This window comes from Pelodiscus sinensis, chromosome 1 (genome assembly GCF_049634645.1).
Source record: "Pelodiscus sinensis isolate JC-2024 chromosome 1, ASM4963464v1, whole genome shotgun sequence".
Taxonomy (NCBI): domain Eukaryota; kingdom Metazoa; phylum Chordata; order Testudines; family Trionychidae; genus Pelodiscus; species Pelodiscus sinensis.
Window position 1 is genome coordinate 171,436,292 of NC_134711.1, and position 27,571 is coordinate 171,463,862.

Sequence of the window (27,571 nt, forward strand, 5' to 3'; positions counted from 1 at the left end):
AAATAAGGGGCCCTCCAGCCCTTCCCAGAGTGCCCTTTGGCTGCTCTGTCCACACACAGAAAAATATCCCTCCCTCCCCACCTTTTCCTCCCCAGGAGCCTTTAAAGCAGCAGACTCTACAGACAGGGTCTGTGGCTCGCAGCAGACCTGACAGCCCTAAGCCATCCTGCAGCTGTCCAATGGGCAGAAGCCAGCACCACTCCCAGCCCAAGCCCTGAGATTCTCCTCCCCCTTTCAGCTTCCTCCTCCAAGGTTCTCACCATCCTTCTCCCACCCTCTCTTCTCCCCTCACAGGTTCTTTCAACTCTCTTTCCAGTTTCGCTGACCCCCTCCAATTATGGAAAATACAGATAGTTCAGTTGTTCAAAATATGTGTCTTTATTTTGTCATCAGAAAAGGGGGGGAGGGGAGGGAAGGGAAGGGTAAGTGGAGGGATGGCAGTGAAAGATGAAGCAGAAGTCCCCAGTGGGATGGCCCAGGGGACAGTGTCAGTGCTCCCCTGGAGAGAAGCTTTCCCTCAGTGCCTCCCAGATGCACACAGGCCCCTGATGGGCCTGCCAGATTGCAGCCATGCACAGCTGCTCATAAGCCCTGCTTAAGCCATCTGCCTCTGCACTCCACCCTGGAAGGAAAGCCTCCCCCTTTTTCCACACACATCGTGCAGGACAACAGGCAGCCACCACACGTGGGATATTGTGCTCCCTGAGGTCCAGGCAGGTGGAAGCGGCATCTAAAATGCACCTTCAGGCAGCCAAATGCACCCTTCACTGCCACGCAGGCCCTGCTCAGCCTGGCATTAAGTGCCTGCCATGAGGGGTTGAGGTGGCCAGTGTATGGCTTCATGAGCAACGGCTGCAGGAAATATACCCACCAGGCATATTCACGTCCCCGACCCTGATGTGGAGGTCAGGGAATAAAGTCCCAGCGTGCAGCTTCTGGTAGATGCTACAGTTCCTGAAAACACGTGTGCTTTTCCTGATCGCCCAACATGTGTGTCTGTAAACTGGCCCCAGTGGTCAGTCAGAGCTTGTAGGACCACCGAAAAGTATCCCTTGCAGTTGCTGTAGCTTGATGCCCAGTGGCCTGGGGTATGAATAGGGATGTGTGTCCCTTCAATAGCCCTACCTCTTCATCCCCCCCGTCAGTTGGGGAAGCTCAGGGTGCCAAACCTTTCGATGGTGTTTCCCCACACTCAGCAGGAGCAACCCCCTACAATCACACCCATCCCAGACAGGGCTTATTGAGGGCAGGACACAACAAACCCTCCCGGGGAGGTGGCTTGCACTACTCTCACCCCCTTTTCCGGAAGCTCATTGCGTCCTTCCCCGCCCTCCCCCATCCTGAGACAATAGCCCAGCAATGCCATACCTGCACTAGCAGGGCCCCAATGGTTGATCTCCCCACAGATCAGTAGCTGTCTGTCATGGAGAGTTTCCAGAGGGCAATGGCAACACTCTTCTGGAGGGGAATGGCTGGCCTCATGTGCATGCCCCATCACCTCAGGGCAGGGGCAAGCCACTCACAGAGCATGAGGAAGGTGTTGTTCTTTATTCTGAAGCCATTGTTGGTCTCCCCAGTGCTCCAGAACGATGAGGTTCCACCACTCTGCACTGGTGGCCAGATGTGGCAGGACATGGCATCCGGACCATAGCGGGCAGTGTCCAGCTCCTGTAGCTGCTCCCCCACATACTTGAGGACCATCTCCCAGAAATCCTTGGGGTTGGGTTTCTGCAATGGCTGGGAGGCAGCCTCCAGAAAGTTCTGCATGACTTGCAGCAAAAGCTTCAAGAGCTGAACACTGCCCGGAAGCAGCTCCTGCTCCATAGCAGAGAGTGCTGTGGTGTCCTGAAGCAGGGAAGCCAGAAGAAAAGAAAATGCTTTGCTATCCCTCAGCAAGGTAGGCAAGCAAGCAGGGAAACCTAAGAAATGGCTGTCCGGGGGTCCTTTCAAGCACAAGCCTCAGATCGCCTCAAGCATCAGCCACTGACCTGATGCCCTGCCTGAACTGGTTCCAGGTGGCCTTAAATGCGATTCAGCATCCAATCAGTGTGGTCTCACTATTTCAAAACACATTGTGTGTGTAGATGCGCTATTTCAACATAAGCTATTCCGGAATATCTCTTTGGGTAGGTCTATACTTGCTCCCTATCTCGAGGCTGGGATTCAAATGTAGTGTACCAAAATTGCTAATGAAGCACGGGAATTAAGTATCCCGCACTTAAGTAGCATAATCGCATGCAGCCACCATTTTGAAGTTGCATTATTGTGAAATAAAACGCCCTGTGTAACAGCATTATTTTGAGAGAAAACTGTTCTCTCGAAATAACTGTTACTCCTCACACAGTATCTCAAGATAGGGAACAAGCGTAGACATACCCTTCCAGATTAGCTTATTCCAAAATAACTGTGTAGTCATAGCCCCAGAGAAGTGAAAGTGAAGCCAAATCTAAAGTTGCAAATAGAGAAAAGACTACCTTCCCACATGCAAAACAAGTTCCTTATTTCTATAATCAGAACTAATGCTCCACTAAGACCAACCACGAGGCAGAGACTACAAAAAAAAAATATGACAGAATTCAGAGAAGTCCGAGTTCTCCAACATTCCAGTAACATGTGTGTCACGAACCCATTTCTCCTGGCTAAAAATCTCCAAATGTTATTTTATTAGCTTGCATTAGAAGTATGTTATTTCAAACCTTCTAAATGCCTGATTTAAGAATAACTTTCACATCAGCAAATATTCCCCTTCCCACACTAATAAAAGTAAACTGAGTCTAACATTGGATATATGTTTAGGGAAATGATAAGATGGAACATCGAACTGGGAAATTATAAACAAAACATTCTTAGAGACTGAAACAATGGTAGGAGTCAACTTCTGTGTTTAGCTGACTCTCAACCCAAATGATTGGATTAAAATAAAGTTAAGTCTTTCCTATAGAAGTGGTCAAGTAATACTTGTTAAACCTTATACATTCATTACTTATTCTGCTAACTGACAAGCCAGATAAATTGAACCATTGATTCAATGTCAATTGAAACCTTGAGTTGACCATTTAAATGCATAATATTTCATTAGTACTAGCATAGTGGAAGTAAATTATTTATATTCTGAGAAATACTTTGCAGTTTCATATTGGTTTGCTTCTTTTTAATAAATCAATAAAAGTGCAATTAACTGATTCCTTTCTCTCTTTCAATGTCACACCTTAATTCCTCCATCAAATGTAGTAAGCCAACTATGACTTAAGCAAGCTTAAATGTATTTCATGTCTGATCAAGAGCCCAGTAAAGGCACTAGAGGGGTTTCTATAGATCCCAGGTCTCTCAGCCTCTATAGCTAGTTTGCTTCATGAAAGTGTATTACTAAAATATTCCTCAAATTTAGACTTTCTTCACTAATAAGTGAGCTAAAAAGAACCATGTTTTAAGACAAATAGATTACAAATAACCCAATTTGCAGCAAAAAGTGATTCAACAATATTTTAATAATTACCACTAGTCAGAGCTGGACATAATAGTTCAAAAAGATTGAACAAGAGAAAAGGAATAAAGTTTTTGAGAGAGCTTAGATCCACTTTTCAACTGGTTCTACTTCTACATAGATATAAAAACAAAGATAGCCAATAATGCCTGAAGGTTAAAAACAAGCCAATATGTACAGATTTTGAAATAGAAGACAAGGTTTTGTGAAATGCATATCACTTTTTGTGATTTATTTTATATTTTTGATTAGTATTCTCCTATGAGTGTTATAGAATACACCTTGGAAAATATAGCATTTAAAAGAGACCTGTTTCTAAACTCAGAACAGGGGTATTTTCATTATAATTTTTTGAATTTATTTTACTCTATCTGGGATGAATAAAACTTCTAGGTACAGACAAGTTAAAGAACAGTTCATCCTGGGATTTCTTTATCTGGGCAGCAGTCACAATATTTCATTGAGGAAAGAACAAACAGGAAAATGAAAATAAATGTCAGAGGCCAGTTAGTGGAGATAGACCTTTTGGTATAAAACTACTGTCATTTAATGTTGCACTTCATCTCCAATTTAATATCTAAATACAATAAGATAGAATCTATCATCTCCTTTGACTTTTAATCACTTTTTATTCTCCAGTCTGTTTTAGGATATCCACTGACCATTCTGTTTTGTATACTTGCAGGCTTCCACCAGACACATCCCTCCATAGTAAGCAAAAAAGGTAAAATCCTTCCTCCTATATGTGAAGATCCTCCACCCACCTGCAGGGGAAGCTAGTGCCCCATAATATTTATTTTACATGGATATCATCAAAAGAGACTCTTTCAACTCCTAGATCCTTAATCGTGAATAGGGAGTCCATATAACAACTGTAGGTCAAAAGTGTGCTGATTTCAGGTATTAGGGTCAAGAGGGCGGATATAAACTAGTATGGGGGAGTTCACTGTGACCCAAGCCCTGCCGAGTTACATTCATTACTCCATCTATTTTAAGGTTCTATACTGTTGCCCATCATTGCCGTATCTGAACACCTTAAAAGCAATAGCAACAATAATTAATATTAAACTCAACACTACAGGAGTCACTCAACCCTGTTCATTGGCTAAATTATTATAACCCCAAGATTTTGTATTAAAGGATGAGTCTATCTTCATGAATACTAATGGAAAAGTGATTCAGTGTGACTTAACTGTCTTGATAGTGGGTTAGAAATGTACTGCATGTAACCTTTCTAGCATCCAACGTGCTCTGTGGAGCATTTGTTTTTAAATTAGAAAGTATTTCAATCGAAGAGCACACTAAATGAAACTAATTCTATCATTCCCATAGTAACCCTTGAACATCACTTATGACGGTCACAAGAACCTCTTTTCTCCTTTAATCCAGATTTCTGGGTAATGTACGTATTAGAGGTGCATTAAAATGCTCTTAACCTGATTGGATTTTTGAAAGGGATGAAAGGTGAACAAATGGCTAAGTGTGTTCTAGAAAAGTCTGAAAATTGCAATTTTGATTTCTGAATTATTCATTAAAAGTGATGGAGCAAATATGCTTCACAACATTTCCTTAACTTGCAAGGTTAATGTTCTTGTGGCAGTTTCCTTTCGGAGAATTCCAGTTAATATTCAAAGTTCCATTTCTATTAGACCAACTTATTTTATGTAATGTACACAGACATAACTGTAATTTCTATCAACATACCTATGTGTGGCCCTTTACTTGAAATTAATATAAAAAGTTATCTTTGACAGTGAATATCTGTAGTAATAGGTGTTGCATTTGTTAGCTCATGTCCATAACTTGTATGCAAAACATTACATTTTTGTCATTTTTAACTGAGGAAATTGTTCTGAACCTAATTTGGATTTTACCTTTCACTTTTCCATCAATGCAATTTCAGTCAGTTGAGCAATGGAGCAGCAGGCTTGCAGTTTAGACATGCCTAGGAAAGCCTTCCTAGGACAGCTCTTAAAGCTTCTCCCAGTGCCAAGTTTCTCAAAGTGGTCCCCGTAACCACCCTGAGAAACTGGCTGCTCCAGCATGTTTTTATACCAGCTCTGTGGCAATGGACCCTCACGTCTCTCATTGGCTCCAGATCTCTGTTTGCAGCCAAGGAGAGCAGGGAGGAAGAGGTATGGGCCGGGCTGCCACCTCCCACGGCTCCCCTTGGCTACCAACCATGAACTGGAGCCAAATGGGAGCCACAAGACTCCATGGCAGTGGAGCCAGTAAATAAATACACTGGAACAGCTAGTTAGCTGATCTCAAAGTACTTTGGGGCGGGGGGACCACTTTGAGAAATATGGTCAGTGTAATGCCAACCAAACAAAGCCAAGTCCTTTTCCTGCATAATCAGGGCTTCTGATTTTAACCAGCCAACAGATTAAGCAGGTTAAAAGAGATGTTTTTCCAATAAACATCAGAAAAGTAGCTAAGGGGATGTCTGAACAGTAATGTGGTCTATAGAACATAATTTCTAAAGCACACTAAGGTGATGCATTGTCATTAGCGCATGTCTACCCTGCTAGTGCACACTAAGTCTACATCTAATCTACACACCTCTGTCGGGAGAGGGATGTAAATTAGACATTTTGAAAGTGCAAGTGAAGCAGAGATTTAAATATCCTGCACTTCATTTACATAACGACGGCCACCGCTTTTTTCTGAAACGGGGCTTTTTGAAAGACACCAGCAGTTTAGACGGGGCATTTTTGACAGAAATGCCCTGTTTCAAAGATCCTGTACTCCTCCTAAAATCTGTTGGCTGGTTAAAATCTAAAATCATTTTTGAGGAGTACAGGATCTTTTGAAATGGGGCATTTCTGTTGAAAGTGCCCCATCTAAACTATCAGGTTTTTTTCCGAGAAGCCCCCTTTTAAAAAAGCAGAGGCTGCCATTATGCAAATGAAGCGCAGGATATTTAAATCCCCACTTCATTTTCACTTTCAAAACATCTAATTTACATCTCTCTGCCAATTACTCTGAAGAGTGTAGTTTAGACACGGCCTAAAGGTTCCTTACTATGTTTGAATGTAGTGATGTGTAAAACTGTACTACATTGAAGTACACTAGAGAACATAAAGAGATCATTCAATTCAGTACAGGTTGAATTCTCTAGTTTGGCACTCTTTGGTCCATCAACATCTGTGGTCTGGCATGATTTAGTTAGCCGGATGTCCATTTATCATAACTTCCCACAGTCCCATAAAAATCTGTTTAGAGCCACTAATCCTGGCTCTCAATGTTCTGTGCTATTATTTAGCTCTAGTTTACCCCTAAATGACTTCTTATAGCCCCAGTAAGCAGTGGAAGTTTTGGTAATGCTGCTAGACAATATTGACCTCCTGTGATTCGACAAACTCTCTGGTTTAGGACTGGTCAGATCCTGAGCATGCTGGATTAGAGAGATCCAAACTGTATATACAAAAATAGAGTCCCTGAAGCCTCCGATCATTGTAATTTATGTAATTTCAAAAACTGTTAAAATAAGCCCCCAGAAATTAAAGGTAATAAAGCCTAAAAGCCAGCCAAGACATGCATAAATAACCTGAGGCTTCACTAGTTGGTAAGTAATACACTTTTCCCATATTCACATTGTTAAATATTTATACTATGCAATCAGGTCTTGTAGATATATATAACAAATAGACTCACACACAAACACACTAACTATACTGTATATCGCATATTTGTACGTGTGTTTTGCACTACTCAGAATACATCAGATATTTTTTGAATTTCTTTAACTTCCATTGTAATATTAAAAATGCTCTTTTGCTAACAGATACCATAAAAGCATCTAAAATCTGCTATTTTTTACTTCTGCACTATTATTTTGTTATGCTATCAATCACACCTTTCATGTAATTTATGACAATTATGCCATTAACCTGTCATATTTCATTGAATGTTTCTGGGGGAAAAAAAATAAAAAACACTTACTTACTCATTAAAATTAAGGATTACCTTTAAAAATGTTGCATCTGGCAAACAATTTGCCATACTGGTTAATTTCCTTTGCTAGTGACAACATGCCAAACCTCATGAGAGTGTTATTTGCTACAGCAATTAGTAAATCAAGTTTACTTGAAATAAAACCTTCCCATTTATAGGCCACACAACTGAAAAGCATCTCAGAGAAACTAAATCTAAAGCTGTAAGTCATATTAGTGACTTACAAAAACAACAATAATCAAAATATTTTATGATCCTTTCAAAAATTGATTAATAAGCAAAAACCCTCTATGTTAAACTTACATTGTATATCAATGGTGGACAAATTTTATGTGGATGCATTCTTCAGGTAGAGAGAGATGAAAAAAAAATTGGTTTTCCCCTTAAAAGCACAGTCCTTCTTTATGAGAGAGAGAGGGCTAGTGGTGAGGAGAGTTAATGAAAAATCCTCTATTTAAAAAGAAGTTGCATGCTTAGTCACTTAGTACATACTACATTTCCTAATGATGTTTAAATCCTTTTCAGATTGGTTGAGCTACCTCTTTCATGGTACAAGATCTGATACTGTCTCCTATTCCACTCTGCCCATCAGAGCTTGAACATACAGCAACAACTGAGCCAAAATTAGTCACTTCTCATTTTAGCTCCATACACCCTCCTTCAAATTTCTGAACAGCATTTGTTTCCTGTGATCATAGGAAATCTTATAGAAGAATGATTAAAAAGGAGCTTGATCTAGTGGTTGGAATATAAGATTGGGAGTTAGAGCCCCTGGATTTTATTATCTACCAAAAACAAAAACAAACCAAAAAAAAAAAAAAACCAAACACACACCACAACCACTTTGCTCTGGAGGAAAACTATTAGACAAAATACCTCTTGCATTCTTGTTGATGTGCCCATAGATTTAATTAGAATTCTAGAAGACAGGAAATGTTTTTGGGAACCTTGAAATAGAAAGAAAGAGAACTTAGCAAGTTGAAAGGCAAGCAATGTGTGTGACTGACTGCCAAATGACAGCAAAGCAGAGCTGAACATGAGTAAAAGCAGAGTTACATCAACTGGATGACAATCACTGCCATCAAACTTCTGAATTAGCTCAAATTAACTCAAATTATCAATAAAATTACTAATATTTTCATTGGTTAGTGCACAGCCTCTCATTTTGATAGAAAATATAAGTTATTTTGTATTATACAGCATCTAATTGAAGGCAAACAAATCAAAACTTGGTGTAAACTCATTTAACATATACAAATTAATCTTGTATTTTTGCCAAGTCTTGTTTTCTCTGGAATTCTTACGGTGCCTAATAAAGAATCAAATGTGACAGTAATGCTCAGTTGGCCATATGCCCAAAACACTTGAAGTTGAGTCTTTGCCTAACTTAAGTATATAAATTGATATAGTAGTTTCTCCAGTTCCAAGTACGAAGCAGCTGCTTTCTTCTAAATGCAAATCGTACATTAGGAATTAAAAACTAACTCAGTTTTTAAAGATTTTTTTTCTTGATGTGATGAAGGATAAAGATCCATTTCACCCTCAATGAACTGAACAGAGATTATACTATCATATATAGCACAGAAAGATAAAACAGTACACTTCATTCAATCCAAGAGTCTTCCTGGTCACTGAAGCACCTCATTTCCTCTCCAAAAATACGCAAGCAGGAGTCCAACATGCTTTCCTCTAGGAATTGCATATCATGGTAAAGCAACAGCAGTGGGACAGAGGGAGCATTCATGCTCAAATTCAGGCTGATTTCAGCAGAACTGCTACTTACAGACTGAAATAAGTCTGAGAACTGAAATAATAGAAATGCAATAGAAAATGGTGGCAAGAATATAGGATCATCCTCCCAAATCCCAGGATTCTCAGGTCCAGCATTATCCATGGCCGGTCAGGACCAAGGAGCTTGGGAGGCCAGGAACAGGATCCAGCCACGGGAACACATCAGCAACTGGGCCACACAGCGGAACCCAGGCCAGGCTAGGGAACCCCTTGCAGCAGAAGGGTCAAGTGGCAGCCTGGCCAGGGAATCCCTGATGAGAGCAGGATTATCCTTGACAGTGTGGCCAGAAGCAACCAGGTGGCCCCAGACCAGGAAACTCCCAACAGCAGTATGGCCAGGAGCCTCAGCCAGGGAATATGAGGAATCTCCACTAGAAGCAGGGCTGGGGTGGCAGGATGGCCCTGGCAAGGGATCCTCCAGCAGGAACAGGGCCTGGTGGTAGTAGGAGACACATGGCTGGGGGGCCCAAGGAACCCCCAGTGGCAGCGGGACCAGCAGCAGCCAGGTGTCCCCAGTTAGAATCCCAGGGAACTTTGTTAGCAGCATGTAAGTGGCAAAATGGGAGCCCCTTGCAAACTCCAGGGAGAAGAGCCTGGGAGCAGGGAAGCCAGCAGGGGAGCATAGACCTCCCCTGGTTTGGGAGCCCTCAGGTCCTGAGGATGCTGAACCAGGGACATCCAACCTGTACTAAAAGTGGAGTTAAGAAACTTTTTAACTAGAGCAGCATGAAGGAAGAGCACATGAACAATCAGATTGGGAATATCAAAAACCAAAACACAAAACTTTTCAGATGTGATGTAATGGTGATCTATATCAAAGTATTAATTTTGTTTTGTATCTTGAGCACAAGACTGGGCTTGTCTGAGCAAACCCTGACAGCTGCTCCTTGTTAAGTTGAAGCAACATCACTGAGGGTGTGTCTAGACTACAGGGTTTTGTCAACAAAAGTGGACTTTTGTTGACAAAACTACACCTGCGTCTACACTGCCACTGAGTACTGTTGACATAACATCGACAGAACTCAGCAGTTTTGTTGACCGCAGTAAACCTCATTCTACAAGGAATAATGCCTTGTGTCAGAATTCTGTCAACAGAAGGTGTTATTGCATCTAAACTATCATGTCGACAAAGCAGCTTGCTTTGACAGAACTGGATGTAGTCTAGGCGCTCTTTGTCGACAGAAGCTTTGTCGACAGTATCTGTCAACAAAAGCCTGTAGTCTAGACAAACCCTGAGAGCCATCAAGACTGCAATATAGAGCCAATAATTTTGTTTCCTTTACTGGTCCACTCTAAGGAACAACAGTCTATGCAGGGACCCATAAGAAGGGAACAAGTGTGTCTGGTTGGTCAGCTTTGACAGTAGCCCTTCTTCCCAAGATGTGGTTCAAGCCTCCCCTTCATGCTTGCTTCGAGTGGCTTCTCCCCTCTCCTTGTGTGAGTTGGGTCAATGCTTTGTTCCTCCACCAAAGGTGACCGATCACTGTGCTTAAGATGAAAGGGGCATTGTCCCTTAACAAAATGAAAAATCCTACAAGATGCAGAGACATTAGAGCCTACGACAACAAGAAATATACCTCAACATAAACCCCAGTAAAGAAATTATATACCCAAAAAGATAGAGTGCTAAAGGAGAGGGGCTTTTCTGGGAGTGTGGAAATGGGATCTGGGGAACTAAAGTGTTATGGTTAACTTATAAATCCTAAACATAATAATTCCCCACCTCCAAACACTCCAATTTCTCCTCCCGACTACCAGCATCCTTCCAAAGAAAATGGTACATTGAGATGGAGTCTTGAGATGACCTATTGTCAGGCATTAGACAAAAAGGGCCTATTAGAATTTCATTTTCTTGCTAATACTCAACATTTCAGTCTTTATGGAGGTAGCATACCCAACTAAAGTATCAGCTTCCCCATGAAACAGGGCGGGGGGGGGGGGACAACATCTGAAAACCATTAGTAAATAATTCTAGAGGGAACCACAATTTCATATAGTTCACACTGCAGATTAAATCATTTTTCACTCTGACATGAGTGGCTTTGTAGGAATTACACTAATTTAATAAATACCCTACTAGCCACTCCTAAGCCCCCCAAAACAGTCAGAGATTTGATCCAGAGGTCAGCCAAAACAAAGTTAAATGGGATGGAAGGGATATGGACCCTGATTATCTTCCTCAAACAGCCCCTTCAGAAGCCTTAAACTTGTCAGCCTCACTTCTGTGTTATTTTAAAAAAATCCATCTATTAGGCATGTATTTATAATAGCATAATTCTTAGGTATTTGATGCATTTCATATATTGTTACTTTTATTTCAAAACGTGTTTAATGTTGAATTTCAATTTGCTACACAGAACACTTGCATTTTTTACTGCTATGAGTAATTTCTGTGCTGGTCTTCAGATCAGGGTTATTGTTACTTTATAGTTCGATTCCCAAAACCAAGCGCTGTGAAATAAAAGTGTATTTTTAGTCAGTGTTTCCACAACATAAACGAAGCAGCAGAATGAATTAGCTTGATTTGTTTTAATGCTTTCACAATGTGAGAAGACTGGTGCCTTTGAAGTGCCATGATGACTTGTTACCATTACAAACCTTTGCTAGATTTCACCATAGAGTCTAATTACAGTGAGTTACTTATTAATGTACCATCTGCTAGAATTATTTGTTCTAACAGCAAAATAGCAAAAACTGCATCTCAGGAGCTTGCTCACAATGTCCTTGTCCATCTTGGTAACAGAAATACAGATATAATTGATAAATATATCCTAAGTTGAGGAGATGTTCTAAGGCAGCTCAGCATTAACAATCCTCCCCGAATTACAAGAGACTGCAATTCAATACTTGATTTGTTAATCCTTAGAGCTAGCAAGTGCTGAGGTGCTCAGCATCCTCTTTTGAGTATGACAGAACTTCAGAAACATAATGTAAGGTCTGCTCTGCTTTGTAAGGATACCTGTACAACAGATTCTTAGCAAGAAGAATGGTATTTATGACCATGGAAGAGGCCATAGAATAGCGTGCTCATATAAAGCTAGATCACTCAGTTGTTCAGTCATATGCAGGACCGTCCTTAGTGACCAAATTTTCAGGTGACCCTATGCAGCAATGTGTGTTTGTATGCACACAGCTTCTGCTGGGCTTCTCCCTGCACCTTCCCTCACATGCTCACAGCCATCAGAACCAGTTAGTAAGGGCTCCCTGCTGCCACTCTGGGGAGAAGAAAGGAGCCTCCAGTCTCTGCAGCTCTGCTCTGGCACCCGAGAATCCTTCAATTTCCAGTAAGCTGCAGTGTGGAGGAGAACACAGCCTGGGAGGGAAGCTTCAGCTCCCAATAGGAGCTGTCGGAGCGGGGGCTGCTCCCGACTCCCAGCAGAAGCCAGATGGTGGGGGAGTGAAGAAAGCCCCAGACACACAGCAGGAGCAAATGTTCACCTCCTTTGGAAAAAATAAAATGAAGCGACTACGTTTTAAAAAAAGCATTAATTTAATTAAGACTGATAAAATATACTGTCAAACAATGTATAACCATGGGAAAAGTATGACTTTTAATAAAGCAAAAAATAAATTCTATGCATTAAGGCATTTAGAACTTGAAAGAAGAAATTAAAATCTTCCTCTTGCATATTCAGCTTCATAACTTAGAGGTGACACCCTCCCAGGTGGTCAAAGTGGAGTACCATTCTGTAAGGATTCCATATTGCTTAATGGAAATCATCTGGAAGACCAAGTAGAGGAAACTTACTCCACTGGTCACTCGCCATTCCGCTGGCCACAAAGAATCAGAGCTGGAAGAGACCTCAGAAGGTCATCAAGTCCAGCCCCCTGCTCTAGGTAGGACCAATCCCAACTAAATCAATCCAGCAAGGGCTTTATCAAGTGGAGACTTAAACACCACTAGGGATGGAGACTCCACTACTTCCCTAAGGTAACCCATTCCAGTGCTTCACCACTCTCCTAGTGAAATAGTTTTTCCTAATATCCAACCTGGACCTCTCCCTCCACAACTTGAGACCATTGCTCCTTGTTCTGCCATCTGTCACTACTGAGAACAGCCTTTCTCCATCCTCTTTGGAACCTTCCTTCAGGAAGTTGAAGGCTGCTATCAAATCCCCCCTCACTCTTCGCTTCTGCAGACTAAACAGACCCAACTCCCTCAGCCTCTCCTCATAGGTCATGTGCTCCATCCCCCTAATCATTTTGGTCACCCTCTGCTGGACCCTTCACAAAAAGGATGTGGATGCATTGAAGTGGGGGCCCAGAACTGGACACAATACTCCAGGTGTGGCCTCACCAGAGCCGAATGAAGGGGAATAATGACATCTCTGGATCTGCTGGCAAAGCTCCTCTTAATGCACCCTAATGTCATTAGCCTTCTTGGCTACAAGGGCACACTGTTGACTCATATCCAGCTTCTCATCCACTGTAACCCCCAGGTCCTTTTCTGCAGAACTACTACTTAGCCGGTGGGTCCCCAGCCTGTAACAATGCTTGGGATTCTTCCGTCCCAAGTGCAGGACTCTGCACTTGTCCTTGTTGAACCTCATCAGATTTCTTGTGGCCCAATCCTCCAATTTGTCTAAGTCACTCTGGACCCTAACTCTGCCCTCAAGCATATTTACCTCTCCCCTTAGCTTAGTGTCATCTGCAACTTGCTGAGGATGCAATCCATCCCCTCATCCAGGTCATTAATAAAAATATTGAACAAAACAAGTCCTAGAATGGAATCTTGGGGCACTTCTCTAGAAACCGACCGCCATCCTGACACCGAGCCGTTGATCACTAACCGTTAGTCCCAGACTTCTAGCCAGCTTTCTATCCATCTTACCATCCATTTGTCCAATCCATATTCCCTTAACTTGCTGGCAAGACTATTGTGGGCGACCGTATCAAAAGCCTGCTAGAGTCAAGGTATCTCACATCCACTGACTTTCCCATGTCCACAGAGCCAGTTACCTCATCATAGAAGATAATCAGATTGGTCAGGCACGACTTGCCCTTTGTGAATCCATGCAGACTATTTCTGCTCACTTTCCTCTTTTCCAAGTGCCTCAAAATGGATTCCTTACGGATCCCATTCATGGTTTCTTCAGGAACCGAAGTAAGACTGACCGGCCTATAGTTCCCTGGATTGTCCTCCTTCCCTTTTTTGAAGATGGGTACTACAGTTGCCTTTTTCCAGTCATCCGGGATCTCTCCTGATCGCCACGATTTTTCAAAGGTCATGGCCAAAGGCTCCTCAATGACATTTGACAACTCCCTCAATGCATTAAGTCCGGACCCATGGATTTGTGTACGTTTAGCTTTTCTAAATAGTTCCTAACCTGTTCTTTACCCACCAAGGGCTATCCATCTTCATCCCATCTTGCATCACTTAGCGCATTAGTCTGGGAGCTGACCTTGTCAGTGAATACAGAGGCAAAGAAAGCATTTAGTACTTCAGCTTTCCCCACATCATCTGTCACTAGGTTACCTCCTTCATCTGGTAGGGGCCCCACACCCTCTCTGATCACCTTCTTGTTAACTTATCATGCCACTCTGCCATCACCCTGCTAGATGAGAGTCACTGTCTACTGCCATTCATTTCTTGGCTGTGAGTTCTACTCTGTCTCAAGTGATTTCAGCTCCCAGTGATTTCATCTCATAGCCAGCAAAGAAGAAGAAACACAAGTCCAACACAACTGAAATAAGAAAAAGGTTCCAAATGATGTCTACTTAGCTCTGTTCTTTGAACAGTGGGGGAAACAGGCCTAACCAGTCCGGGCAGGGGAGGGTATTTAGCCTCCTGATCAGAATACCTCCTCTTGCTCTCAGAGTACTTCTACACAGCAAAATTATTTTGAAATAACTGGTATTATTTTGAAATAACTTAGTGCATGTCTACACATCAGGCAGTTGATTTAACAATGTCAAAATACTTTCAAGATGGAGGACTTCTTACTCCTACTCCTGTACAAGGGGTAAGGAAAGTCAGAGGAAGAGTGCTCTATTTTGAAATAAGTGCTGTGTAGACGGTCCCAATTTCAAAATAAGCTATTTTGAAATAAGCTACGCAATTGACTTAGCTCAATTTGGGTAGCTTATTTCAAGTTAAGCCTTGCTGTGGTAACGCACTCAGAGCACTCTGCAAGTCAAGTCCCTGCTTAGCAAGCTTCTTTCTTCTAATTATGAGCCATTTCTATAAATTCTTACTCATATAAACAGGAATTTTTTCAACTTTTCAGGAATAAAATGTTGACATTAATTTGTTTGCATGGTAAAACAGCTTCATCTTGGAAAAGCCATACACAAGAGCTTGATCCTTGTGTTAGAAAAATCTCAGTGCGTAACCAAGACCCAATACATGTATTCATTTTTTTAATCCTATTAACTGGAAAAAAATCATGTAGAATGTGTCACATTAGGAAGTTCCTAAATAAGAGATGCCAAATTTTCATCCTAATACCACCTCCAGCACACATTGTCCAGTAAGCCACATTTGAACAAGTATACAGGATGCTTTGTAAGATTTTAAATTGGCACATGTTCACCCTAGACTACAGGGTGAAAGTACAGGATCTTTCGAAAAAGATGTCTAGATGACAGTTTCACTTTCAAAAAGCTGTTCTTCTAAAACGCATGGCTGCCATTATGCAAACGAAGGACTGGAATTTCAAATTCCGGCTTCATTTGCAATTTTGATCTGTCTAATTTACATCACTGTTTCGAAAGAGGGATGTAGTTTAGACATGCCCCAAGTATTCTCACTCCCTGAGCTTGATTACTGCAAATGAGCTATTTGCTGTGCTCTGGAAGTTCAGGCAGGGCAGGAGAGAAGTTGTGAGCCTGTGGCCCAGTTCTCCCCTCCCCCTCATCCACCTCCCCCCACCCACCTCCGTGTGCTCCAGTCCAGGAGCACCCACGAGGATGCCAAACAACAGATATTGCCAAATAATGGAAGTCCTGATTACAGAGGTCCTGTCAGTAGCCAAACCTCTTTGGTAGCTTTCACCATTCTAAGGATTTGGGTTTTTATTCCGATAAGGAAGATTAATGTTTTATAAAGGAACAACTGCTGTCTTATCTATTTAATTGCTAGTGGGCCAACATTTCAGTTTTCACATATGTAACTAACATTGCTATTCTGCCTAATCAAATAGTTACCTCACCGTGTGCTCTCTGGTCATAAGTGGAGGGAAGGTGACATATTCAATGTTTAAAAAGCCTCAAATTCTCTGGTTATTTCCTTTCTGTTAAGAGCCCAACCTCTGAGTGAGTATCATGTGCAACTATGGTTTTTTGCGTTTCCACAGACATTGATATGTAGTGCATTACATTTAGAAGCCATATAGATCGAGACATACGTCCTTAGGAGTTCCATGTTTCCAAAATTTTAAGGAAACCATAGCTCTGTTAAAGTAAGGGAAAAAAATAGGTCATGTTTCTTTTTTAATATGGCCAAATTCATTAAAAATCTGTTAACGTTAGAAATAGATGTGTATACATACCTGAAAATAACTATGAAAACCAGTAAGATCAGTTTCACTTCGTTTAATTTATCAAGATAAAGAACCTACATTTCTTTGCTTTTTTGTATGTATTATGCAGTGAAGTAAAAAAAACAACATTCATAAAATGTTCATTTTAGGTAATGCATCTGGAAAATTTGTTCAAACTCTACTATATGCACTTGATGCAAGAGTATCCTCTTCAGTCCATTCCACTCACCAAGATCAGTATGGTATCAGTTTATTATTATTTATAAAAGCTAACTGACTGCAGTCATTTAAAATGGGATATAAATAAAATGTCATGCTATATTTCAATAAATTTATATTAGTATGCTTAGAACTTGTACAGACTTCAGGATTAAAATGTTTTATACTGAATAAATTGTATCATTCTCTTTAGTGCCAATTTTTCTTATTTCTAAGAAGCTTTCCTGAGTAACGCCACAGCAACTGCCAAGAACACATCTGAGGCTCATACATTTTCTTGGAACCAAGAAAGCCATAGTGTTTTTTCAAGTGGAAGGAAAGACATCTCTGGATGATGTCTACTTATACTGTAGTTTAAAAAAAAAATTAAAATGGGGCAAAAGCTTTTTCCCTTTTTCTTATGTGCCATTTACTTTTTGTGAAAGACTTAAGCAACCATCTGAATTGTATTCTGAATGTTCATAAGAAAAATCTTAAAATCAGTGGTCAACCAATAGCTTGGGATTTACTGGTAGATTTTGGAGCCCGTAACAGGTGATCCTGACTGGTTTGGCCTAGAGTCTATCAACTGCCAGCACTTCAACTGCCCCTCCCCACTCTGCTCTGCATCTCTTGCCCTTTGCCTTAGAGCTTGCCTCCCCTCCCCAGGAGCCTTCAACTTGCTGTGCAGAGAGGGAAGGGAGAGGAGGTGCACAGATGTCAGGATACCTCCTCTCCCACCCAGTATTCTAACTCCACAGAACGGAGGAGGGAGCACAAGGAGGGCTTGGGGTGGAGCGAGTTTGCTGGCTGCGTTTGAGAGTGGTGCAGGGCCAGGGCAAGGCCTGCCTTAGCCCCACTGTACCACCACCCAGGAGCCATCTGAGGTAAGCAGGGCCCAGCTGGAGCCAGCTACTAACCCCTGCCCATCATGAAGCCACTCCTGCACCCCAAGTCCCTGCCCTAGCCCTGAGCCCCCTAGACCCAAATTCTCTTACAAAGCCTGTGTCATCAACTCCCTCCTGCACCCCAACCCCTAGCCAAAGCTCAGCTGAGCGCCCTGCTACCACTCCAAATCCCTTAGCCCAAGACCAGCATCTCTGCCCCAATCCTCTGCTCCTGCGTGGTGAAAGCAAGGCAGTATGGGGGAAGATGGAGTGAGCAGGGGTGGGGCCTCAGAGAAGGGGCACAGCGGAGGTGAGGCAAGGATATTTAGGTGTGAGGTAGATCCTGGATTGCACTTAAATAGAAAAAGCGATCTTGTGCTTAAAAAGGTTGGACATCATTGTCTTAAGTTATCAGTTTAGCACACAGTATTACCAACGAAATAAGTGGTATTAACTTGCACAATGTCCAGGCATTCATGAAGCATATGAAAAATAGAAATGTGCTAGATTGAAAACAAGAAATTCCAGTGCCTATAGTTCCATTCTCATGTAGACAACAAGTTATGAGCAGCTGCATCTCACAGGTGTCCTTTGCCAAATGCAATACAGCCAGGGTACTTACCTTTTCCATATCCAATCCCCCATGGAGAGAGATAAAGAGAGATGTATGTTTACATATGAACAAAACATCCTAATGAGAAACTTAATTTACTTAGGTTTTTTTGTCTAATGTTAGTGGAAATGATGTAGTTAAGAGAGCTGTGGCATCAACACAAAGGGACAGGATTTACTATTCGTCTTTATCAAATACAATGAAATGCTTGCTAGCTTTAAGTGCTTAAGGTCAATACTTTAAAAATTCTACTCTTTGCAAATTACTGTTGTCATTCATTAATAAGACTGTATAATGTAAAAAGAGAGTCAAAGGTTAAATACAATATTATGTTCTATTGCTTCAGAACACAAGCCACAGATTCATGTGCTGATATTCAATCACTAAGGCCTTATAAGGAAATGGTCAGAAACCACACCATATAATGAGTGAAGCCAGTTTGCCTTTTGAGAAGCAGAATGATCTATTAGGTATGGTGCTGGACTGGGAGTCAGGGTCCCAGCTTTCAGTTATTTACCTATTGTGTGGCTCTCTCCACCATCCTTTGTCAGAACATATTTAGATTGTAATACTTCCTATTTCAAAGTTATGTACTTGTTCTAGGGATGTAAGGGAATAGGCAACTGACTACTCGATACGCATATGCTTATCGGGTAGTCAAGTCAGCTACACACTCCCTCTTCCCCACCACCTCTGTGTCAGAGGCAGCAAGTGGGGGAAGCACGAGCTGGTGCTGGGAGGAGCTGGTTTAGAAGTGCACCCGCAACCTTCATTTGGCCTTCTTGTGAAGCAGGTTTGTGACTGAAATAATGCAGACTTTATGGGGAAAAACAGTAAATGATCAAAGCAAAGTGCCTGACTTGTCAAGCATAGCTTCCCCCCCTCCCCCCCAGTACAGATTTGTGTGTGTCAATTCCCATCTAAATCACCCCAGCCAAAGCTTTGTCAAGCAAGGATTTAATATTCTCTAGAGACGGAGATACCTCCTTAGGTAACCCATTCCAGTGCTTCATCACCCTCTCAGTGAAATAGTTTTCTCTAATATCCGATTTAGACGTCTCCCACTCCAACTCGAGACCATTGCTTCTCATTCAGTCATTTGCAACCACTGAGAACAGCCTCTCCCCATCCCCTTTAGAGCTCAGACAGCAGTAAGAAAAGATCAAATAACTCTTTGTCACTCTTGCTCCAAAGTAGTTGTGAAAGCTCCTCTTGAGTGTTGTACATCCTATTAGGAATGAGTTACTGACACCTACGTGCCAGGTTAAGGGGCAACCCAACACCGTCTACCTCCTTTTGCTACAGCTTCTTGGACAACTCACTCATGTTCTTGTTACAGTATCTGGTGCTGCTGCAGCAACACTATGAGCTCAGCTTGGAATCTTAAGCGATTGTCAGGCTGCCAAGATCTCATTGAGGAAAACAAAGGAAAAGAGAAGCAGCAATATTCGATTCTTTATTTTGTTGCAAAGTAATGCACGTTGAAAAACAATCCCAACTACACATCTCAGTTGGAATGGAATTTCAGAGAGCAGAGAAAAAGACTCTTCTATAGCCTGAGAGGACTCCTCTTGTGGAATTTCTAAGGTCTGCTACAAACAACAGATGTGGAAGCTTTTCAAAGAAACTGTCACAAGAATCCTTCATACCAGGAAATGCTAGTGTAAGATTAGCTCACCCTCTAATTCATTCTATTTGGCAGCCTCCTGGGCATAATAAAAAAAGTCTGTTTGATAGGAAACTTCATTTTGTTAGTTTTAAACCTATTAATTTCATTTGGTGACCTCTAACTCGTGTTAGAAGACAGACTAAATAGCACTTATCTACTTTCTCTACACCAGTCATGATTTTATATACCTATATCATACCCATCCTTAGTCATCCCTTTTCCAAGCTGCTGAGTCCCCGTCATCATCTCATGTCATTTGGCAGTCATTCCATACCCTAATAATTTCTATTGCCCTTTTCTGAACATTTTCAAATTCCAATATATCTTTTTTGAGATGGGGCAACCACATTTGCATGCAGTACTCAATACGTGGGTGTTCTGTGGATTTATATAGAAGCAATATATTTTCTCATATTACCTATCCCTTTCTTATTGATTCCCCATGTTCTGTTCACTTTTGCCTTCCACTGCACATTGAACGGATGTTTTCAGAGAACTATCCACAATGACTCCCAGATCTCTCCAGGTGGCATAGCTAATTGAGCGCTCATCATTTTGTATGTGTAGCAAGCCCTGCAAATATGTGCTTTATATCCATGGGTATTCACATCTGCAGAGGTTGATGAAGATATCCTCCTCAAGAACACAAGTTTTAGCTGCTATGATTTTTTTGCGGAGTAGCCATATTTGTCCCAACTAAACATCACTGCACAGATGCCATACATACAAAATTCCAAATTGAAAGAGCAAATGCTTAAAAAAAAAAGTATATATGGACTGTATGAAGTTAACTTTTGAACTAAAAGTGTATGAGAACCTGCGGTTTCATAACTAGTATATATTTATAAATTAATCCAAACATTTGGATTAAACTTCCAAACATCTGATGTTTGCATAGATTTGAAATCAGGCAAATAAAAGTGCCTGAATATACATTTATTCTCCATAAAAGGTCAGAACTGGCTTATGTCCAAACAATATGAATTTGTGAAACCTAGAGATTTGAAAAGGCATGGAGTCTGCCATGTTCACTTCTGGAGTAGTGAAGAGATTGAGTTGGGCTGAGGATCAGTAACCATTTTCAAGTTTAATAACTTCAAATCACAAGAGGTACTACTGAAATTACATCATTCTAATAAATATAGAACATTTGTTACCATTTTTATTTCAATACAAATTTTATCACCACTATTTTGAGAACAGTTTAAGCTAAAAAAAACCAGTGCCTTAGGACATCTAGAAGAAGCTTAGTATGCCATCTTTCAATGATTATAAAACATTAATTTGGAATTTCACTTGTCAGCAGAGGAATTATGCCTTAGATTTAACTTTAAGTAGCAATTTTTGAAACAGAAGCATAAAAGTCTATTAAAATGACATTGCATCATGGTTCCTTCCATGCCTTTTAGCTACCGAGATTAGAAACACAAGTAAACATCTTTTATTATGTTTATAAAAGAGGAATTAAAGTACATAAAAACTAGTGCATCACCACTCTGGAAAATAAAAGATCAGCCCCCTTTAAGACATCTCAAGTTAGGGACCTAAAATTTGGGACACCCAGTATCACTAATGACTTTTTAATATCTTAAATATATAAAATAGTTCCCTTCGTTATAATACTAGGCCAATTAATAGGCACTAGAAGGCTAACAGCTAGACATCCTATTCTTTCATATCAGAGAAGCAGTTAATGTTTCAGAGAGGAGCTGGAAAGATAATTTCTTTTGAAATGAGCCCACTTTATATTTAACTGCACACTGTGGTCGTCTAAAACTTCAGTTCATCTCTTTTGTTGCCCATGGAAAAACTTAGTCCCCACTTTACAACATTAGTCCAATGTTAATTACAAGGTTTACAGTGCCTGTACGCGTCTGTTTTCTGTCAGTTCTGGCTAACATAATATATAGCACTTTCATCCATATTTTTGTTACAGTTGATGCACATATCGTATTCATTAGCAAGATTCTAACAGTTGACAGATTTAACCGACACTGCAAGCAAGTTCTCTTTCAATTGACTTCAGAATAGTTGCTTTAGAGCATAATTCAGGACAATATGTGGGAATGGACTCAACAAGGTAGTTTAAAGATTAGCAGATTTCCTTTGAGTTTGGTGTTCGTTTTTCAAATACTAAATCAATTTTTTTTCTGGTGAGTAGGCTGTTCTGGCAGTGAACATTTTGTAATTCAGAAGCCATTCTCTTTATATATTAAGACATATGGCTACATCTCTCTCTGGCAATATGCCTGAATCTGGAATAACGAGAAAGTTCTTTTTATGTTCAGGTGTAGAGTATAGAGCTGAAATGAAAAAGAGTTAAAATTTCAACTCAAAATTTGTTAAATGAAAGTGGAGAGTTTCCTTTATATTTCTAGGTTCCCTTAAGTCAAGAGTGCCCAGTGTCTTCCCAGTTGGTGTAAGTGTGAAAATAGCTTAAGAAATACTGGCAATAGGGCTTTAAAAAGTAACAAATTAGGTATGAATTTAACACTTATCTAGTCTGGGGTGGTTCTGTGTGGGAAGGAGGTTGGCTTTGTTGTGTTTGTGCCTGCAAAATGTTACCTACCAGTCCTGTGCTCTTGGGGACCTAGGGAGTGACACTCATGGAAAACCAACCCCCTCTCCCAGGACTCTGCTAGAATCAAAGACAAAGCAATGGAAAGACCAGGGAAGAGGCACCTAAACTGCTTCAGACGAGCATGATACAATTAAGGAAATACCCCAGCCTCATCTGCATGGAAGGTAAGCACAGAAAGACATCTCCATTAACATACAGAATGTAGACCAGCTCTTCCAAAGAAGAACAGCACTGAACTACAGGATACCGAAAGCGAAGAAGCATTGCCTGATGGGAAATCTCTGCTCCAGATGCTAATCAACCCAGGCCTGCTTACACCCAAGTTAGTCATTATCAGACCAATTCTAGTAATGGATCCTACTGACATCCAAAATACTGAAACAGCCTAGTTGCATCGTGAGCTCCTTCAATAAACATCACCCATAACCAGGTGTGATCAGTGTCTATTGTCTTGCTTCTGTTTACCCATAAACAATCCAGTGTTCTCTTCAAACTATTGTCCTATCCCTATAAAAACTCCTATCCTTGCCCAAGAAAAAGTGTTCTGATACCTGGATTTAAATGGCATCAGTTCCATTGAGACTTCATTATCTCCTGTCTGATCGTGCTGGGGCTCTGTTCTGCTCATTTCCTGCCTTTAGGACTCCCAGCTCCCATCACCATCTGGGAACCCCAATCAGTGCAAGCTCCATGGAGTGGTGAGGTTCCTCTCCCTCTCCCCGCAAGCACAGCCTCCTGACTCTGCCCTATGTAAACTGTTATATGGTTAGCTAGCCCTAACATTTGTAATCAGTTCCAATTTAGATTTAATATTGTAACTGTTAGATCCAATATTGTAACTGTTTTGTGTGTTTGGCTTCCTGAATATATATCTTCACTACCCAGAAATAAATAACTTTCATTAAGCTGATTGCTTTTCTCTTTTTCTCACTCTTTCTCAAAGGGTGTGGTTTTGGCTTCCCCATTTGCTCTGCAACAACACTTCTTGTACCCAAGTTAAAGATCCCTGTAGTGCCCAAAATCCTGTGGGGTTTGCTCATTGTGTAGTTTACCCGCAAATGATTGTAGTGTGAAAGTGGGGATAGGGAAGTGCTGAACCTGGGGGCTTATGAGGATGGCATCTTAAAGTGCTGTTTAATCCATCCCACTGAGTCCAAAGGCACATGAGGGTGCAGTGTGTCATTGCTGTTAAACCCAGCCTGCTGAGTCCAGACACATTTGAGTGGGGTCAGCTTGGGATTTCTGATTACCCAGTCCTCTCAGGTGCTCTGTCTGGGTGTGAGTGTCTGTGTGTGTTGCTAAGGGGGGGGAAGAACCCCATCCTGAGGAACCTAGTTCTTGCAGGAGAGTTCCAGTGGGAGGGGAAATTGGCAGCAGGGAGAATTCAGCTCCATATGATAGCACAAGCACACAGAAGCAGCACACTGATAGAATTGTTAACCTCCCCCCAGTCCCATAAGAATAACCCTAATAAATGAGCATACCCTAGAATACTGGGCAAATCTGGTAACAAGAATTGCTTTTAAAAGGCAATAAACCTACCTTGACTGTCATAACCCAGATTAAACATGAATGCTGGCAGTTAAAAAAAGCCATATAAAAGGACATTGAGGAAATATTGGATGGAATTAGTGTGACAGTGAAACCTTACAATTCCCCCAGGGAGGGGAGGGTGCTGATCCACAACTAAAGACTGAGACATGCTACCAAATGTCAACTGAAGACTGGGTTGCTTTAATACCCTCTACCAAATATAATATGAGACAGCAGCGTCTATGTGGGCCAGAAAGCATGTAACATGTTAGTGTATATTGTGCATTACTACATGGTGTCGACAATCCCTTATTTTAAAATAATAAAAAAAAAAGCTCTAAGTACTCAGTTTATTTTCAAGTGTCCTATTCCTAGTTAGACATTATATTCCCATGACCTAATTGAGTTGAAAAGTTTAGTGTAAATTATAGTGTACTAAACAGAAACCATTATGTTGAGCTTTAAGAAAGGTGTTTTTATTTTCTGCATATTGCACCAATGCATTTCTAGAATTCTGTTTGAAGGGGCAGTTGCCACTTTGACAGGCAGCGCTGATGCAACATACCACAAAAGTGAAATACTGTGCTCGCCTCTAGAGATTTTACTTTTATACTTCCTTATATTGTTGCTTTATTTACGCCATACCAATTAATCTGGACTAATACGGTTCTGACTAGAAAAGGGCGGCAAAGAGCCAAATAGTTTGCTCATGAAAATATATTCCATTTACTATCTGCAAGTAGGGTAAATACAAGTCTTCAGAGTTAAACTCAAATTTTACTAATAAATGTCTGTTCAGATGACCTTATTAGACCATGTTTTACTAGCAAGTTGGGAGTTTTCCACATATGCACCATTATGGAAGGACAAAGGGATACATTTACCTTTCTGGCACACTTATACTGCCACCCAATTACATGCATATATCTACAGGCTAAATTAGAATCTATATTCATTAGTAGTACTTAAGAGGCATGTGTCTCAAAATATAGACATAGTACATATAGACTACTTTAGAGGTAACTATTTACTGACCTTTTTCCTCAGAGTTTGAGATTTTTATTACTACTTATTGTTCCTGATGAAATTCACTTTTGGCCATAATTAATGGATATAAAAAACATGTGATAATGAGTCTTGTCAATAGTTCATGTCTATTATTAGACTCCATTTTATGTTTTATTCCAATCATAATCATTTATTCAAATTATCTTTAAAGTGAGAACATTAGGTGATGGAAAGCATACTAAATCTAGTTACTGTACCTTAAGCAGTTAAAAGACTTCCATTCAGACACAGTATTTGAATCATCCATAAAAGGCCACTGGATTTTTGCACCTAGGTTTTAAATGTACCTCTAACATTATCAGTGAAAACAAACTTCTTAGACACTTTAAATTTCATAGTGCCAATTGTAGCTGAGACAAGTGTTAACACATACTAGAAAGTACCTGCAATAAAAGCATACTGTAAGCCTCAAAGAGCTTATCTATTCTGTCAAAACTGAAATACATTCCACTTAACTATATTATGCATAATTTAACCATACTTCTGAATGACCACAAATCATGTAACCACCTTGAAAATCTACAGAATTTGTGAAAGTAATTGATTAGAGTATTGGACTGTATTTTTTTATGTCATTTACAAAACATATGGCCTTTTTCTATCAGGAGAAAGAGACAACTTATAGATAAGTAACATTTTATACATGGTCAAACAAATGGCCCTTGTATTTTTAATAAATGTTTAGACATTTTAGAAACCACCACAAGTTCTAGATAATTATGACTTCAGCATACAATATCAAAAATTTGGTATGATGGCCCCAGTCCTGCAATACACTACAGCAATTATTTAACCATAGATATATTCCCAATAACATCAAAGGAACTACTTATGTACTTAAGGATAAGCATATGTTTAAATGATTTGCTGAGTACTTGTAACTTCAACATACAATTTTTCATATGGTCCTGTTTAGTTAGTTTTAGATAAATGTAGAAAAAAAGATTAGAAAGACAATTTCAAGAGAACAACAACAACAACAACAACAACGTCTTTTCTCCCCTTTGGACATGAGTCCCTCTTACAACAACTTTTTGTACTTTTCCTTCATAAATAGTATAAAAAATATGATGATACAAGTCTAAGTCACTGCATAAGATGAAAATATTTTACCATACTTGTTGCAGATCATTACTGAATATAATGCATAATCAGCATAATCTTCAGACCATATAAAAAAAAATTATTTTCCAAACCACAAGTTGCAGCCAAAATAGAAGTAACAATATATTCATTAAACTTACTTTTGACAAATTTATTTTTAAAATCTAAAAAATAAAGTCACCTATTTACAGAAACAGTTTGCATCAAAATACTTCAATATAGAAATCACACCTAGAGATCTGCTGTAGCCTCTTTATATTGGACCTGACCCAAAAACCTATTAAAGTAAGTGGCAGATTTCTACTACTACTACCACCACTGTTTTGGATTAAGCTGTTGGCCCCCAATCTTTCAAACTGTCCCACAGGTGCTAAACATCTTTGCACACTTAAACAAGCATCTGCAGGATCAGGTAACTACTTGTGAAAATGCAACAGAAGTTTTATTTATACTCAGATTCCAACCAACTGTTTTCAAACTCAACTGATATCAAATAATGCATTAAATATAAAGACCATTCCAACAGCCCAAAATCAAATCAAGCCTCACTCCAAAAATCACTACACAACAGTTATCAGAGCAGATACCAAAGGTACACATTTTAGCCAACAGCATTCTTTACTATTAGTTACAATAGTGCACAGTAAATCTCTAGGTGAGTAAATTGAGGACATGATAACCTTGAGGCGCCTTTGTAAAACTACTAGTTTACCAAAGCAAGCTTAGTATCTCACAAAAGAATTTCTATTCACTTATCCTCTTCACTTCAATGCCTCATAAATTATCACTTGCTCCCAGGGTGTGAAAATACTCAGTGTCACACACAATACAAGCTTTTCTCCCTTCCTTTTTGAGTAATCTGTTCTTCTCCATCACAAAATTACCACAGATTATTCTTCAAAAAAACATCCACATTGCAGAAAATAAACCAAACACAAATGCAAAGTGACATCTGAAAGCAAGGTTGATGCTCTTTAGATACCTGGAAAATTACCTTCCACATTGTTTAAAATATCATTGATAAAAACAAAGCCACAGAAAACTTAATATTCAATTTCATATCCAGATTTCACACTGAAAATGCAACACATGCTTTTTAATATGTAAAAACCAGAAGTACCGTTTTTGCCTTTTTTCAAACAACATAGTGTCCAATAGTTTCAAAGCTGAAACAATTTGAAGTGTTTTCCAGACTTATACATGAC

General features: G+C 40.2%; 2 long non-coding RNA genes across 7 annotated transcripts in view; one reads left to right on the forward strand and one right to left on the reverse strand.

Moving 5' to 3' along the window:
* The window catches only part of LOC142826921 (uncharacterized), a 175,363-nt gene that overhangs the window by 110,267 nt on the left and 37,525 nt on the right, over window positions 1–27,571 (reverse strand). The gene's annotated exons all lie outside the window — the stretch shown is intronic.
* Window positions 1,634–8,544, forward strand: LOC142826920 (uncharacterized). Its single transcript, XR_012901186.1, has 3 exons — window positions 1,634–1,897; window positions 4,170–4,208; window positions 7,967–8,544. It is a non-coding gene; the product is annotated as an uncharacterized LOC142826920 (long non-coding RNA).